The following is an 18,600-nucleotide window of genomic DNA, read 5'->3' on the forward strand; positions in this document are numbered from 1 at the left end:
CCTCGATACCTCCCTGTCCTCTATCAGCGAATAAATCATGCTCCCCGCTGACTTTATCGCCTTGGTGGAGCCGGCGCGACCAGCTAATCGACCGGTCGCCGTCGAATCAGAATGGAGGAGCCTGGGACAGGACGCGTCGCAGCGCGCAGCGGCCGGATAGGAGGACACCGCGAGCGTACAAGCGCCGATGAAAGGGGCGACGTGTTTTATTGCCCGGCTGATACGCGAAAATGGGAGCTGCGCGCCGTGGGCGATCGCGAGGCCAGCACAATGGACCTCTCCCGTTATTAATCATCGTTTCCTAGGTCATAGTGCGCGCTCGAAAGCTTGCCTGGGCCCGAGCTCGCGAGCTCATGACGAACTACTTGACGACGAGCGGTGCGAGCCGATCGCCAACGGACGTCCAACGAGGATGAAGGAGGATATTCTCGTCGTAATCGAGTATCGGGAGCGGAGACTCCTCTCTTTGCCCTGTCAGCTCCAATCGTGTTCCTTATTTCCAATTAGCAAGAAGGGAGCCGGCTGCTCGATCCATATAGAGCGACGGATTTCAGCTGCACCGTGAATTCCACCGTCAGCTCCCGCGCTGGGAACAATTTTCGAGATTTCAAGGTGAATATAAAGGCTGCCGTGATTAATGGAGCTCGAATATGACGCTTCAAATTTCACCTTTAATTAATCACGATTTAACGATATTCTCGTAGCGACTGGTTTGATTAAAATCCCTGAACAAATAGAAGAGACACGGTGCCCCTCTCTCTTCGGGAGGAAGGCTGGCGACGTTCTCGCGGCACGGTCCTCCCATAAATTCCAAACATCTCCCAGCAAATTACGTTTTTTTTTCTCCTCTCTATTACCGAACCCGTCGGACCTTCAAGATTCTGGTCGAATCTTCGGGCTTTATCCGCCTCTTCCCTCTTCCTACCCCGGGCCTCTTTTTTTGCTGGACCATTTCACGGAGCTATCGAAAAAACGATCTGCCAGCGTCCACAATTTCAAGACGGATCTCCTTGGCTCGAAATGAAACGAGTGGGAAATCGGAATCCTTATTACCATTCGCTACCCTCCCGCCCGGTTATACATCGCCTGCTCTCAAATACAATAAGGAACCCTGTCGAATCTCGTGCTCCCTGTCGGCCGTAAATTTTGAATGCGGTCGATCGCGGGGGACGTTCCCTCGTTTCATTCAACTTCTCGGGATTTTAATAGGCTCCCACCGCCGGCTCCCAGTTAACACCAGCCGCTCGTGAAAGATAGGACCGGCTCATAATCGACGGGGCCACGAACGATATATAGAGAAATCCCAGTCCTTCGAACGACCGCGGCGTAACTTCCTCGCGGTTGATCGTTACCTTAAGGAGTCGTGGAAAAATGATGTTATAAATCTCCACCGACACGAAGTGGCCTTTACCACGTTTATCGGGGCCCGACGATCGGTTAATTATGCAGCAAACTCGAAGCCCGTAATACCTCGGGCGATAATAAGTCCCGGGAAAGATAACGTCCGGTCTCATTTTCATCGGTGCTCATAAATTATCGTCCGCCGAAGCGCACGCGAATCGAGCGGCATTAATTACGCGAACCGTCCGCGTGTTTTCCGATACGCCTGGCTCCTTGTCGAGCGAAGTATTCACCGCCACAGGCAGACGACGCGGGGATAGATAATTAACGACACCGCGGTCGTTCCAGGTCGGCGCACGCTTCTGTCGATCGTGACATCGGCGAGTAAGATTATGCAAATCATCGGCACTCGTTGCACGAGAACGTGGGCGAATTCTGGCGGGAAATCACATACGCTGCGCGTGTTAATCTTGATTCTTATGCAAGGACCTCCCGCGCTGTTTGCGACTACGACGACGGTGGAAGTAAATCTCTCGATGGGAGATAGGATCGAGAGTAATATCGAACCTCAACGACGGACGAGTGTTTCGCGAATAGGCACGCCACACAGTAGAATTAAACCGCGATAATATCGCGATAAATCCGGTGCGCGATGGCCACGATGGAACGCGACACGGAGCAGAAACGATACTTAAAGGCTTCCCCAAACCAACGCGAAAATCAGCTCCGCGCCGCGGATCAGATAGGACAGCAGTTTTTCATACGTGGTGGCTTCTGGACAGTGTTATGTGATCCGCGGCGGATCCGCTCCGCGCCGCGAAATTCGCGTTGGTTCGGGGGAGCCTTTACATGATGTCAGAGGAAATACCTGGCGGTGTTGCCACAGGATCATGGCAAGACGCAGAAACTTCACCCGAGGGAACCAAGGCCCTCTTGAATTATGCTGCACAAGACGCTCAGGTTACAGCAAGTTACGGTGTAATAACCGTTGCGGAGGCGTTCTCAAACTGTTCTAGGGGTGCACGGTCTTCGGGCGTGGATACAACGGTTCCTCTGTTTTATCAAACGCGGATAAACGGTAAGCTTCCCCTCTGCCCTTGTATCGGTTCAACACACGAGGCTAAGTCGGGGATGAACTGTGGCGAATTAGCTCCAGGAGGTATTAGACGTGGTCCTTGGCGGGCGCTTGGCGCGTTTGTGCGTGGTGGAATGACTGGTATTCAACCGTAATCCGGATATTAGAAGCTGGGTCGACAGAAAAATCCAGGTTTCCACGGATTTCGAACCGCCTTCGGAAAAGATTCCCTGGATCGTGCTTGGGGCTTGAGCAGGCGACTCGGTGGCTCGTTACATTGTAATAATATCTCCCTTCCACTCCTCCGTTCTCGGATAGGAAGAATAAACGTTTGTGTATCGGTCGCACGCGATACATACGTCAATTTTTCCATTGAACTCGGTCGATGCGCCGCGCATGGACGCACATGAATTCGTATTCCATTTGCCAGGGCGACCGGCGGGCGGAGGGAACCGAGAGGATCTCGTGCAGAGAGGATTCGAATTGAAAGCGATCGATTGGCGGACAGATACGAATCCAGGATCTCCTTGCCGTTATCTCGGTACCTCGCCATTTGTCACAGCATAAGCCACGGAATGGAGGCTGGATTCTGAGCTGCGTGCGGCTATCCCGTGCGATCTCATTTCGCTGGTGAAATCAGACCGAACGTGATTACTCGGCACGGTGTCGAATGTCCTTTCGCCATTAGTCCCTTAGAGACTCCCTGGCGCACGTGAATTAATATATGCGCGGCTGTTATGAGCGTGTGACGTAATTTCGTGCGCTGTTCGATTGAATTCCCCACCGTTCGCTCTAATTGCTGGTAATCTTTGAGCGTCGCGGCTACTTGCGCTCCGAGTCGAAGCACGGCTGCACTTTACGCGAGGGGTGTAGATTAAGGCTAATAGTAGATGACCCAGCAAATACTCCCTGTATCGGTAGATTAGTTACGCTATACGTGTAACTGGAACAGCTGCTCGCGATTACTTCTCAGAGGAGAATTGGAATCAGGCTCACCTGGACGTGAGAGTTTCGCGTGCGCAGGATTTACGAAAGATTTCTTTTACCACGGAACAATTCGATTATGAAATAGGTTGTGGAATCTAGATCGTGCTGAACGAAGGGGAACTAAGCACGTTGTAATTGATCACAGTTTACTTTGCTCCGAGGGTCGGTATCGGTTCAAAGATTCTGTCAAGTTTTGCCAAATTGTCACTATACTTCTCTCACGCTCGGTGGAATCACGTCAGCCAGTAATTGGTCTACTTTTTGCTGGATCGGGGAGTGGATTCCGCAATGGCCAGCCGATTGGTCGCAGCACTTGAGTTTCCTAACCGCAGCTTCCAATTCTACGGATCGATAACGAGCCACCATGTCTTCTGGCATAAACACAAATTACTCAACCACGCCGCTGTGTCGCGTCGCGATTAGGACATCAGCCAACCCGTTCATAGATCAAGGAACACATCCTTCAGTTCACACCGCCACCCATTAATCCCACGCATCGATGAAGGGAACTTTCCACCCGATTTTCGTTGATTGACCAACTTCTGGTGGTTCGACGTTGCAAACCAGGCAAAATCCCCTGAAGTAACCCTTCTGTTCTCCCTCCGCGGGCACTGTTTTCCCATCGGTCGGTTTACCCTCGCCCACGGAGCAAGGGAATTCCATGAACGGCTGCGAAATCGCGGGACAAAGGTCTCGCACCTTCCAGCTCATCTGCATTCTCCTAAGCTCCCCCGGACACCGTGAACGCTTTAGCAGGCGGAACACAGCGTCTACCGTTTCATTTTTCCCCGCCCGCGTTACCTTGGCTCTCGAACCTCGTACTTTCAAAGCGTCAGCTAGTGAAAAGTTAATGTCGTTCCATTTGCCATTACGCGCGCCGCGCGAAATGAAAGGAGAGGAGAGGCGGACGAAGAAAAAAAGAGGAGAACGAAAAAAAAGAGGGGAGCAAGAGAATTACTGCTCTTCTTTCTTTCGTGAACGCGGGCGTTTCCTGAATCGCTTCGTCAGATTTAGAACGACGCTCTTCTGAAATATTCATCCGCCCATTCCAGCCGTTATCCACTTTTATTGAATTACGGTAACGAACGATCGTCGGTCTCCATCGACGCGCACAGTCAAGAGAGTGGAGGATCGCCTCGTTGCACGGGCAATTAAAATATTCCCCCGCCGGAGTTTTTCCACCATTTTCCCGCCCCTGTTGCAGCTGTCGATCGGCGGCGAGTGGCAAGGGCGCCGGGGTGCCCGCACCAAAGACGCGGCGGCCGCGAATTCCGCTTCAACCGCCCTCTCGAACCACTCGCGACGCGTCTGCATCGAACGCGAAATGGTCGTCTAGTGGCTCGTTCCGAGTCGCCGGCTCAACGAGCTCTTCCAGTACGGTTTCGTATCTCGATTTTTCGAGTATGTTGCGTTGCTGATGCAGACGCGCACCACTTTGTTCCGTCTATCGAGTGAATCGTAGAGATCGATACGGCTGCCAGGGGATGTACTGGCCGCGCACCGGCTATATTGACAATTTCACGGCCTCTATTCGGCCTCCTGTCTGCCAATTAATCAAAGTGAAGCACGTACGGATGCGGATGCGAATTGAACGGGGATACTCGCGAGGCAATTTCCTCGGTGACTTTAAATCAAATGCAGGGAGTCCATTCAAAACGGCCTGCAATGAAGGGTACCGGCAGAAATTAGCCAGAAGATTCAAGTATGGTATATGGTGAATGGGACACTCCATGCGAACTCGGACAGATTTCGGAGTAAGTTTTCGTAGATTGCTGAAATTTGAACACGTTGTAGTCTTTAGTGATATTTAAACGCGCCTCAAAGGATTTTTCGAAATTTTGAAAAATGTCGATTTTACAGCTGTTTCAAGTTAAGTGCTAACTTTTTTTCAATAAATTATAGCTATGGAAGTAGTAAACGGATGGAGATGAGCTTTACGGTGCTTATAGAGAAGACATTGAAGTTTTAAGAAAAAATTATTTCAGTTTAACAAAAAAATTTGAACCATTTTTTGCAACTATTTTAAGGAAATGCAAAATCTGAAAAAAGAGAATATAGTCCTATCCTTCCCCTTGATGGACAAATTTTCAAAAATATGGACATTTTAAAATTGGCCCCCTTAAAAATTGCCGAAAGTTGACGCTGCGCCAATATGAAAGCGACTGTCAAGGCAAATTCAAGCATATGTATTGAAAAAAAGGTAGCACTTCAAACAGCTGTAAAATCGACATTTTTCAAAATTTTGAAAGATCCTTTGAGGTACGTTCATATATCACTAAAGACTACAAAATATATCTGTCCGAGTTCGCATGGAATGTCCCGAATGGAAAGCGAACTTTTGCTCTCGTTTAGAGCGCAGATATTCGTTTCCCTGCGTGCCTGTTTAATCTTAAGCGACGACTCATTTTCCTACAACATGTAACTGGGAAACTATTGCGTTACTGAGGGCTCGCAGGATCAAAGCAAGGGAAAAGGGAATGAGATATGGAGCGTACTTCACGCTGCGTAACACACCCTCCTCCCTGCTTTACGTATTCTATCTGTGAATCGAGGAAAGTTCAGAGAAACACGCCGTATCTTGCCGTCCCGGGCATCGTCGTGAAGTTTTAACCGCGCCTTTGAATTCTCGCGAGGGAATCGCCAAACGCAGAACGCGATTTCTGCTAAAATTCGATTGCATCGGCAGCAGCTTTACTGAATAGCTCTCTCGCGTTCTGATCGATGAATCTTTAAATCTTTCTCCAAACTGAACGCTTTTGAACTCATAGAATACAGTAATATTTCCTACAAATTTCATAGCAGGTGCTTCAGTCGTTGCTGTTTGCTGAAAGAATTCTAAAAGAATTCTCACAGATTCGTGGATTCCTTGGAACTCGATTGCCTCGTATGACAAATTCCAACGACACTACGGGCAGCGCAATAAAGCCAATCCCCGTTGGCAGCGAGAACATCCACGAGGAGCGCCGACTCACCCTCGCGAAATTCCTTCCTTGTAATAACCCCATTAAACGCACACCGCGCGTCTCGCCATAAAGCGGACGATAAAAAGGGAGAGAGGAATCGAAATTAGCCGGCGCATCTGTCGCGTGGATCCACGATAATCGGGGGCTTGCTACCCCCTACGACCGTATCGGCCAATCGGCGTATAATCTGTTTAGGTTTGCTCATTTGACACGCGTGACTAACCGCGGCTGAATGTGGGTCGTCTTTCACCGCCCCCGGGGGCCCGTGACAGGGTGAATCCCTTATGAGGGCACCAGATGCGTCCACGGATCATCCCCTAAGCACACAAAATCTCCTCCTGCATGTTTTATTCGGGGCCGAGCGTGCGCCGCCCCTGCATTCTGGAGCGTAACGTCGCGTAATCTGATCCCGCGTCTTGGATCCGCCATCGTTCAACGGCTACAACGTTTATTGCCTCCCCGTTCGTGAAATCGCCCCGTGAAATTCGTTTGCCCTCGACCAAGGAACACGCCACGGGCTGCACAGCGGCCGCTGTTTAACGACTTAAGTCGAAACCGGCACGGCTTACCCTGGATTTAAGCCAGCGCGTGGCTGCGGTTTCTTTCGGGGGAATCCATAGGCGGCCGGTGACTCATCGGAAATTTTAAACAACCGGGGCACAAAACAGCCCCGCCCGCTGGCTCGTAAAGGATGCTAATGTTTCGTCTTTCATTTGCCGCGCAAAGAGGCGTAAGCCGGGCAAAGCCGATCGGCTTACTCGTCGCTCTTGTCCTCGCTTAACCGGTCGGGCGAGCGAATTTTCATTAATTCCGCGGTCCCACTTGTTTCGACGGTCGAGTTTTAAATGTTATCCGCCGGGCCGGAGCAACGCGCAGGGGACGTACACCGCGGCGATCGGGCGAACGCGGAAAAGTATCATCCTCGGTGGCTCGTAAGTCCGTTCGTGAATGATTACCGGGCTGGTTCGTACAGATTACGCGTGCAGCCTCAGCTTTCTCGTCCAGAGAAAACAGGCGGAATTGCCATGGGCACTTTCAGCTGGCAACTAAAGACATTTGTCAAAGGAAAGTCGAGGGGGTTGTACACGCAAAAAAAAGCAGATAAGAAATACTGACAGAAGAATGGACAAGGAACTCGTACCGACGCTTGATTTATCGTTGGAAAGAAGTCCGGGCGCTTTGTAATTCAGCGAACGGAAACGTTTATCGCCAGCACGCGACAGGCATTATCGTCGTGATTCGCTGGCCGCGCCGCAGCTAATTAAAAACGAAACTGACCGAGCGATAAGGTATCCGCGGGCGGGAAATAAGTAGCAGCCAGTGGCGATGCTGAAGAGAACTCGTGTTCGTTCGCGCACCGTCGGAATTGTTCATTTGCGAGGGTTCCGCGCCGCTCCGACCGCTTGTTTCCACCGGGAATTACAAGATTAAAAGCGTGGAAAGTCCGCGCGAGAATTTTACACCATCGGGGAAACCCGGAATTAGGATTCTCCGTGCAATTTAACGGTCCAAGCGCGGGTGGGTAAATTCGCCTCGCCCTTTGACGCAAAAATAGAGGAGCGCGGAATATTCAGGGTGCGCTGGGTGTCTCGGGATAAGTGGCGTTTCAAATAACAACCCGAACCGCCGGTCCCGTGAAACAGAGATAGACGGGACGTCTCCCTCTGCTTTCCGCGGAGAATCCAATGGAATAAAGAATAAAGATGATACTTTCGTTCCTTCCCCTCTTCGGGGGCCACTTTAAACTTTATTCCGTTATCGTCGGTATCACTTTTATTACCCCCAGGCTCTACGCGAGAATGGAGAAGATCCGTCTTCTATCGCCCTTTTATCAAATCGGCAGTTTAAATGTCACTCGGAGCTCCATTTACCTGCAGACACCCCGCATGAACGAATGGAAACCGTGAAGTATATTGCGGAGAAGATACATATCTTGCGTCGAGTTTCTGGTTTAATGAATACCGCGCTGCACCTCTGTGTACGGTAACACGAAACTTTCAACGGAATCTGGGAACACGTTCTAATAGCCAGTGGAACAATATCGCACGAGTTTCGATAGTTTGTGACTCCGTTTCGGAGATGCATTTGTAGATAGCTCGCGCAGTGTCGCAAGCGCGAGAGTTTATCGCGTATGAGCTTTTATCTTCATTAAATTTTGCTCAGAACGGTTGCACTATAGCTGATCGAAAACGAGAGAGCCTCGGGACGAAGTTACCAAGAGTGCGCGTTACCTTTTACCCTTTGTATAAGTGACTTTATTCCCCTGAATTTGAAAAGATTTATTCAGGATTGCAATGTTATAGGGGCGTGCTTCTGAATCTCTATTTAGATATATTCCAGTGCTCATCTCGATACAGGGATTCTGTCGCGCGAATGACGTCGCGGGAACGAGATATTCTTACGGAGGTTCGCTTCTCGCATCGATTTCTCGACGCGATTACCGGTAATGGTGGCTTCGCAACCAGAAGACCCGACGCATTCGTGCCCGTCGACGGAACGAGCGGCGCGAAGGATCGATGGAATAACTCGTTGGACGATCGAGCCACGGGGTGAATGTGGCGCAAGGTCGATGTATCTCTGGAGGAATCGAGAGGACGCAACAATGGGAGGACGCTTTCACCGGATTTCTCGTCGACGCGTAGGCGTTTCATCTCATAGGCGTCCATAAAAAAAAGAAAAGGCAACGTACGTATCGATGGAAAGGGGGAACCACTCTGTGCCGAGGACGAAATTATGTTCTCGGGGATGAAAGGACGCTTACGTTGGCTTTCATCTCGGGAATACTATATACACTGTACCGAGGTACAGTTTAGCCACCGACGAAACGACTGGGCTTTCGATATTGCATCGATTCACGGGGTGCGATGCTTCTTCCGCACGTACACGGGGATAGTGTTAACATTTGCGGGCGTTTGTAATTTGGGAGAGTCGCGAGACATCTGCGAGGCTCGAGTCGATGTCAGTAGGAACTTAGAAACTCCGATGTTTTAGCGAGCTCGAGATAAGTCAGTTGCTAGTGAGAGGCAGAAAGAGGATATCAGGTCCTCCATATTCTAATTAGAACTTCGAGGCTCGTTCTGAACTTCATGCTCGTCCCTGCCACCAGTTCTGCGTAATCCTCCTCGCGTTTCGCGGCCTCCGTGGCCTATTCAGCGAAAGAGGAACGAACGATAAGTCGAACGAAGTCACTTTCGATGAGGTTTCCCGGATACTGAAAGAGACATAAGCCTGATATATTTAGCGGGATCCGATAAGTCTTCTCGCTCGGTTTCGTGGCAAGGGGTGCGCCTAGGCGCAGGGTGGCACGGAGGGTCGCTTTCCCGCTGGGAACGGCAACGTCTGACCGTTTGATTACGCGGGCTGTACCCTCGAGCTGGTAATTACAAGTCGAACGCGATATTCGTCACGCCATCTGTCCTATCTCAGGCGGCCGTTTCACCCTTGGGGTGAAAAATGGCGATTCGATCCGCTTCTGCGCGCGAAAATGAAACTTGAAAGCATACAGTTAGGGTAGATGCACCGTTTGCGGCCACTTTAAGGTATCGTATCATTTTTCGCCACTTCTTAAAAAATATATAATTTTTTCGTGTAAGCAATAAATATAACCTTATATATCTGCCGGTATACAAAACAGAATATTTATTATGTGAAATTCTCCACATAATAATGATCTGCAAGCAGTTTAAAAATAAGATAATTATGCACATGGCCAAAAACAGTGCAATGGCCACAAACGGTGCACCTACCCTACATCCCTTCTTCCTATTTCAAAATCAACTCTAAAATTGCAGAGATAATTATCGAGAAGTGAGCTAATTCCAGGGAAAATCGAATCGATAATCACGACGATTACAGAAGATGAATAACGATCCACTTGACGGTGAATAATTTACACCAGCGAGATAGGAGTCCACGTATCAGGGAGGTGAGTCCATTTCCCGCGAGCGGGACAGCGAAACGTAAACGCTGGTTTATTTTAAAATGAAGGGGGATGCACCGTGACGGGGTGGAAAGCCGACCAAGGGGGACGAGACGGAAAGGTCTCGCAATTTTCAGACAATTTCAGGTAATAACTTTTGCATGCGAAATTGCAGTAATACGTTCTCCCCGAGGGGTAGTAAGTTGGCAAGTACGTTATGCAAAGGCCAGTCTCTTCCTGCTTCTCTTTCGCCTGGACGGTAATGGCCAGCGTGCACCGCAAGGTCAGCCTTCCGGATGCTACCTACACATAGTGCTCATCCTCCACCCTCTGTCCTTTTACGCCCTGTCCACCGCTTTGTCGCCCTCGTTCGCTTTGAATTCGTTTATTAGCGTCACTGCCTTCCATCAGACGGCTTCCCGATTGGATATCCCGTTCGTTGTACTTGTTCAGAGCCTTCGGACAACCCCTTCACGTTTCAGCTAATCCTCCACCCCCTTATACTTTCCATCCCCATGTTTTTAGTAGAACTTCGCTAGCTTCTTCGTACACATCGAAGGGCGCCAGTCCATCGCAGAAACTCAATTTTCCGATCGCCGAATCCGCGCATAAATTAATCCATCCGAGTGCGTGCACTGTCGAGGGTCGTTCGGGAGCATGTCCAACGGCTCGATTTTCCGGTCGGTGCGCTTCGAAATCTCGTGGATATCCAGCCGGATACCGAGCCACGAGAGCGCAACGTCGAAGAAACGCGAGACTGTTCGTTGCCTCGAGAGCCTTCGACGTTGGATTCAGGGGGTGAAGTGGCGATGGTAGAGCACTTGAGCAGCAGGGCGGCAAGTTCCCGCGACGGCAGAATGAAAAGGGGCCGAATGAATGGTGCGGGGGATCCGAGATCCGTACGGAACATCAACCGAGCGGCGTAAGTAGTAAACGTACCTTCCCGCCGTTGGGACTTTTAAAGAGGCAGTCGCAGCCGTATCCAGTTAGATTCTGTCCTCGATAAAACCTTTTGTTCCGAAAGTTTCCCCGGTGTCTTCCAACCAGTCACTCCGGGACCGGGGACACCGCGGGGGAATAAATTAGACGGGAATCGGGCTACTTCATCAGGTAATTACGGCTCGATCGAACTTGGAATTTCGAGTGACGCCAACAGGAGGAGAAGAGGTCCTTTATCCCGCGTTCGCAAAAATAAAACGCGGAAACAAAGGGTCTCGTTAAGGCTATCCATCCGCGGCTGGCGAGACTTCAGCAATCAACCCTTGAAAAATACAATTCCGAATCAGCCACGAGTTTAACTAACGCTCAGACGTGATCCCCTGCAAAGTCATAGAATAATCGTGCCGTCTTCCGACGCACGACACGCTTTTCAATATTTCACCGCGACCGCGGCGGCAGGCGAAATTGCACGCATAGTTTCCTCGGCGGTTTCTCGTAATTAAAACACAGCGTCGCGTACCGAGGTCTCGTCGCCGTGATTTCATTGTTGCCGCCTGGACACGTACGCGTTTCATTTTTCAACCTCGTCCCGGATCCCGGGGAGTCCGGCATAATAAATCTTATCCCCTTTTCGCCGTTTGCTTCTCCTTTGTTTGTGCTTCACTCGCGAGTGAATCCCAACGTGTGCGTACTTTGAGCCAGGCGCGCTGCGCCCGCGAAAGGCTGTCGCCTCCGATGCATTAGAGATCAAAGTGATTTATCTCCAATTTTACAACGATATGGACTAATGGCTGATGCGCTCGTAAACGCTCCGCAACGACATCAAAGACGGCTTTCAGCGAAAAACCTGTGCACCAGAGCGCCGGGGTTTATTGACTGCTAAACGAAATAATCGCTCCTCGCCCCGCGCTTTCATTCGGCCAGGCATTCTTTAACTGGCCTGGTTTTAGACCCTGTTACCCCTATCGTTACGACCGAGTCACGTGAGCGAAGTGCTCGTAAAAGTTCCGGAGCCACGAACTTCTTATTATCCGCGATAAAAATTTGCGTCCCTCTTTACGACTCAGTTTTGCACTCGTCGAATTGACCATATTCGCGATCGTTCCCGTGACATTTTTTTCCGCTGGCTGATCCGCTGCGCCGTCTATTCAGATTCTCTCTCATTTCTCGCGCGCCGCCGTGAATGATATTCTCGGATTTATTCTGACCGTACTTTCGAGGACGTATTTTCAGGGTTACTATCGAGCGACTCGGGCGAAATGGTCTTGTTACGATTCATTTAACGGATAATTTACCCAGGGACAGTATCTCGGGTAAAAGTTACGAGCAAGTCGATCCAGCATCCGCAGGGCGGACGATTATTTCGTATCAGGGCAATCGCTGCGCGGTTCGGAGACAATGACAAACGTCACGACCCTGCCATTCGCCATAATTTAACAAGATTGCGCGAACGGTTTGCAATCCCGCGACGTTAATTATCGCCACTCTGTGCTGAATCCCTCGCTCTATTCATCTGGAAAGACAGTTCTCGGGAAGGGATAGAGCGTAAGTGAATTAAAGGAATTGATGATTCGTGAAACGAACGGGATTCGGTGTCGCGAACGCGCCTTTGATGGAGCCTCTGAAGGAAATTCTTATTCGCCACGGGGTTTGGAAGGGGGAAGTAATTCCGTTAGCGATCCTAAACACGATTCGCGAAGCCATGTTCCAGGCGATCCGATTGAGCAGCAGTGATCGGTATTAACGCGGCGAATCCGGGGCAAAGACCTGTTTAACGGGAAAGATTACGGCTGATACGCGCGATGATGATAACAGGGATACGTCCGTTGGTGAAACGAAGCAGCCGGTGTCGCGTAACGAGATGGTCTTTGAATAATTAAGCCTCTTTGGTCCCGCGGGCTGGCCTTCCACGGGCCAGTTCCACTGGTCCAGTGTCTGACTTCATCAAAGACGTATTACTTATACGCCACCCCGCTGAATTAAACCCCACGGACGTACGCGCACCTTCGAGTCTACCCAGCCCGTCCCTGTCAGCTCTTTTTACGTTCGCGACCTCCCTTTGTGCCACTTTTTTCTCCCCTCGGAATTGAAACTTTCTTCTACGCTCCTGTGTTTCGCGTCCCGTTTCTACCTTTCAAAGTTCTCGCTGTTTTATTTGGTCTTCCCTGTGGCTGCCGTTCTAGTCTTTGTCTCCCCATGTCCATTCATTCCTTTATCTCGTTTCTTTCGCGGAGAAGCTCCTTCTTTCCCCAGCCCTTTCCACCCGCCCTCGCGCCCCCGCGTCTCCGCTCCGTCCTGCTCCGTTCGAAGAACAACCACCGCCGCCAAGCTGGATCCGTAGTTCGTTAGCTGGACACAACTTTGTCCCTAATTATCAACGAGCACTCGAGAAGAAACAGCCGGGAGCGGTGCACTGCGGAACCGCGACTGATGTAATTACCGGCTGCGGCAACTAATCCGCTGCAGCTGCTTGTAGTTCATCGTCGTGACTTTGTAATGCAATTTTCGGACCGCCCGGTTCGAGCTTATCGAGACAACGGCGCGCCACCGGATGACCTGATTAATTCGATAGCAAGAAACGAGCCGAACCTGTCTGGGAATCGCCGAGGCACCGCTAAGTAGTCGATGTCACTCGGAGGATATTTCAATCAATTTCAATCAGGCACGATCCGTGACGAAGATACCTATTGGAAGTATGAAATCTGACTTCCAGAGCGAGCACGTTCCACGAGAATGACAGTGGAATGTTAAAGACGTTGCACGCGAAATTGATTGCGCGGCCAGAGGTCCGGGAATTAATCTAAACCGGTGTCAAGTAAATTATTCGGCAAACAGGCAGACGTATTATGTCGGTAAATGCGACATATTACTACACATTGAATTAATTACCTTTCGACATAGCGATCCCCACGGCACGGCCAACGGTGTATTATGTGCACAATAAACCGTTAACGCGAAAATATAGCGCGCAAAGTTCGCCCGTGTTTGAAACGGTTTAAATGAAAGGTGACCAGAATTTCGGGGCGTTTAATGAGCGAGTAACATGCTAACATAACATTTCTATTAGCTGATTACGTATTCAAGTCGCACACGATGCTTCTGGCACAATGGCGCGCATTGCCGGCTGTCTGCCTCCAATAGGGAATTTTCAGCTCAGCCTCCTGACAAGCCGGCAACGATTTCGAACTCGCGAATCGCTTCCACGAGAGGAGCTAGACGCTATCGCGTCCCACGATACAAAACATATTCCTCGAGGCGTTACTTGCGCCTCTGATATACTGTTCTGGGTTAATTGAATCAAATTTGCATGCATACTCGAATATACTCCGTGGCAGCGATACCCGCGGTTCTTCTATCCGCGACCCAATTCGAAACGGTCGGCCCGGTGTCGGGTATAATATTATTACAGGGGGTTTAGCTGGCCGCGTCTCCGTACTTTTCCATTACAGGGGATTCCCCTGTCGCGCGTTATTGCTATTAACAGGGGAACAATTTTTATCCACGACCCCTTCCTCCGCGCGCCACGGTGCGCGTTAGAGAGTGTGACAAAAAATAGAAGCAGCACAGAGTTCGTTCGGTTATTCCGGCTTACGCGGATACAAATAGACGCGGCGCGTATCCGCCCCCAAAAAGCCACCGCGGCATCTGCGTCCAATTACGCGACCAGCCGAATATCCAGGAAATCGGATAAAACACGACGACCTATCAGAAATACCGTAATTCCGTATACGGCCCGGCTTGTTTGCACCGGGAGCACAGAGATACCAGCGTTCCGGGGTACTTCCAGCGACGTCTGTTCAGTATGTATCCCAATAACCGTAATTTGGGGCCGAGTACGGGCAAAAAGTGGGACAAGCGAATGTGCGCGCACACGGGGCCGCTTTTTCCAAAGATTATGTGACAGAAAGGCAGAACCCGCGGACGCGCATACGTTTGCGTCGTCAGTTTTTATCGGCTCCATCGGCGTAGCGCGCTGATAACGTTTTATCAAACAAGTGCACAACACCCCGCGCCGTGAAAATGGGAAAAGCAAAGCGCGAGAAGAATGGCTGTCGCCCGGCCGCCGTCGGCGCGACAGATGAACGTCCCCTGGTATTTCCACAGGGCGAGAGAAAAGGCGGCCGAGAGGAATCATTATTGGCTGCCGAGCGTCAACGTCCACGGTGAAATGGAATTTTTTACAACGGCCGACACCTGCGGGGCACGTTCCGCGCGACGACAAAAAAAAGAGAGAGAGAGAGAGAGAGAGAGAGAAACGAGGCCCCGCGAAAGAGAGAATGTAAAGCATCGCCTCTCTATCGCGCCACTTTCACAAACCACCCCCGCCGAGTGATTTAAAACGCTGGAACAGAGAGGCGGCGTTCGCGGTGAAATATTTTCGCTGGCCCGCAGCCGTGTCCTTAGCGAGATGAAAAGTGTTCTGTCCCACGGCCGATACCGCTGAATACAACGTAATCGCAATTAACAAAGTGGCCGACTCGCTGGGCGGTCTGCGCGACCGCCGATTACGTGTCCCAATCGGAGTAATTAATTATCCACCGCGTCGGTACCGATGACCTACGGTGAACTATGAGATATCGTTCACCATGCCCTCCCCCCCCTTCGCTCCTATCCCTCGCTGCGTCGATTTTCGTCCGAACTATTCGCGTATAATATTAATTCAATTTGCTCGCAGTCGCGTCGAGCGATCCCGAACGATTATCGTCCATAGTATGCTGATAATAGGGGATTGTCAGTTACTAAAGGCTAAAGTGATTCACCGCATTTAATTAACGCCGCGATCGACGAAATCGACGTTCAACGACCATTGTCTCTTCGCCCAACAGTCTGACGGGCCACAATGCTGGCTCTTATACAATACACGCGAGAGAAAAAGGCAGGTGGAATGATTGGCTGTTTAGACGCTCGTCTAATTATCGAGAAACATAGGCATTACTCGATTGACCCGCTGAATAGAGCCATGTTATTTGCGAATTCTCTCGTGGATGACATTGATCTGTTCTCTTGCTCATCCGACTTCTTGCGTGCACAGCTGTTGAAACGATTAACTGTTTAAATTGTGAATCACACTGATAGACCGTTATGTAATGCTCTTTTTGTGTTATCACTGTGTTTCAACGAGGTTGTCCCGTTTAAATAAATAAATAAATAAATAAAATATCGATACCATTCGCGATACGATTCCCGTGCAAATTGACTTGTAATTTCGTAACCGACCCGATGCTGCTTTTCATCCCCCGTTTAACAGATCGTTTGCCAGAGAGCAGCGCAAACGTACACCGCGCCGAACGAGGAAATGAACGTTGACAGAGGAGCTCCGGTTCTCTCCGTGCAAAAATATCCCTCCTTAGAAACAGCGAAACGTTTTCACAGCTCGGAAAAACGTTTCGCCTGAGCGCGGGTGGCCGTTCGAACACCGGCGGAGCTCGATACGCTTTTAAAGTACAGGGCACGGTGCGAACCTCCGCGATAACCATCGACCAATTAAATTTCCGGGTTATTTGCGATCGAGGAGCGATTTATTTGCGCAGCCCGCTCGAAAAAGTCGGGCATCGGGGGGACTGTCGCTGGAAAAACATCGCGCGATCAATTGTTAGCGGGACTGTCGTAGGACGAGCCTGTAACTTCTCCCTTTAGCTATTGTCGGAGAAAACAGTGTCCGCGAGCGGGCAACCATTCACCGACGAGCAGGCCGTGCCTGTATTTCGAAATAACCCGACAGGGCCGATCGATGGAAAGCAATTGCCGAAATTACGCTTCAAGAATGAAGATGAATTGTTGACTGGCGTCGACCAATCGGTCTGCCCTTGAGTGCCTCGGAATATTCCAAATCCTACCTACGCTCAGTCCACTTCGAGGCAGGATAACGGCGTTATTAACTCAAACTCGTCCTGTTCGATTGTTCTCATATTTCCACCCCCCGCGCAAGGTGTCTCGCGTCACGCACGAGGGATGAATCACCCAAGAAGAAACGATACCTCCCTTTTCGAAATTGCACCGTCGGTGTCCCTGTTGCTGACGTTTCCAGGTAATTGCTGCGGCGCGGCTCGAGATTACAGGTGTTCGTCGGGAGGGCCTGGGAATAGCATCGACCGATGCCGAAAAGCGCATCGCTGCGAAACGCCGCACGGAGCTATCCCCGATTTCAATTATATCCAGCATTAAATGTACAGAGGCACGGCGCGGCGCGCGTTTAACTACAGTGGAAATGAAGACACGCGATCCTCGCTGATAGCCGCGTCAAAGTTGACGGATCTCGCGCGACGCCCCGCGCTCGGAACAAAAACAATTATCCCACCTGACGCTTCGTCAACTTTTTCCCTGCGCTTCGAACGATATCGCTGAAGCGTTATTTACCTTTTTAATGAAACGGGAACGCGATGGAAAGTGTACGTGCTTCGGTGTAATCCGAACGTTAACTGACACCGGTTGAAGCGAGATAATTTTTATCGCGAGTACAGAGTCGCTTCGCCCGGTATTTCAGGCAGGGATCAGGGGTTCGAGGCAATTCAATCTCGTCATCAGAGGAATCCTCTCGGACGTGTACATAAATTTTGCTGAAAGTCTCGCTTATTCAGCGGAGAGGGTGGATCGCTTATTCGGCGCGAAAATTCGTACGAAATCACCCCCGGATCCTCCCGTTACGTTCTCAAACGAGAAACGCGATATCCCCTGTCCCCTCTCCGTAGGAACCGACGTTCCGGCCCGGGGCAGGATTCCGAAATTAAATTACAAAACCCAACGGATGACCCCGTGGGTTATCGATGCTCCGCCTACCCCATTACACATGCTAATACACCGATTACGTCGTTAAAGGGGAAACAAAGTTTCGTAATTAGCGGCGACGCATGCTCGCGTTATGTAACGTATCTGGGAGAGCTGCAGGCGCGAGTATCTGTACCATATGCAGTTTACAACGATCATGTATATTACCTGCATTATGTCACCTAACAGTAGAACCCAGAATACTTTTGTTGTTTTTGCTGACTCAAGGAGATATGCTTTTGGAATGGAATTTCTGTTTCAATCAAATAAGTGGTTCGGTAAAAAGCGCATGGGCTTTTTAGGAGTAACACAACTAAATGTGAAACGTTTTCCTAGCAGACGTCTTGAAAGATTTATCTGAAGATAGGAGAAATTTTCTGTGCTTTCTTTAATTGTCCCTTTTTGTAGGAAGAAGTTTTATCATCTATCATTTGTCAGTTCAATTCTACTTCGACTAGAATAATACCTCCACTGCTAGACTAACAATAAGTAAAATCAGCGATTTTACGGTGGAAACGCAGTCTGACTAAACGTGTAAGCTTCGCAAAGGATGATGCTCGGTAAGAGTAGACCACAAAGCACGTTCTTTGCATTTCCACTAAAAGATTCAA

The 18,600-nt window shown here is 50.1% G+C and overlaps 1 protein-coding gene across 2 annotated transcripts in view; it reads right to left on the bottom strand.

The window, feature by feature from the left end:
• The window catches only part of LOC143376366 (igLON family member 5), a 93,144-nt gene that overhangs the window by 30,571 nt on the left and 43,973 nt on the right, over window positions 1-18,600 (bottom strand). The gene's annotated exons all lie outside the window — the stretch shown is intronic.

This window comes from Andrena cerasifolii, chromosome 14 (genome assembly GCF_050908995.1).
Source record: "Andrena cerasifolii isolate SP2316 chromosome 14, iyAndCera1_principal, whole genome shotgun sequence".
Lineage (NCBI taxonomy): Eukaryota > Metazoa > Arthropoda > Insecta > Hymenoptera > Andrenidae > Andrena > Andrena cerasifolii.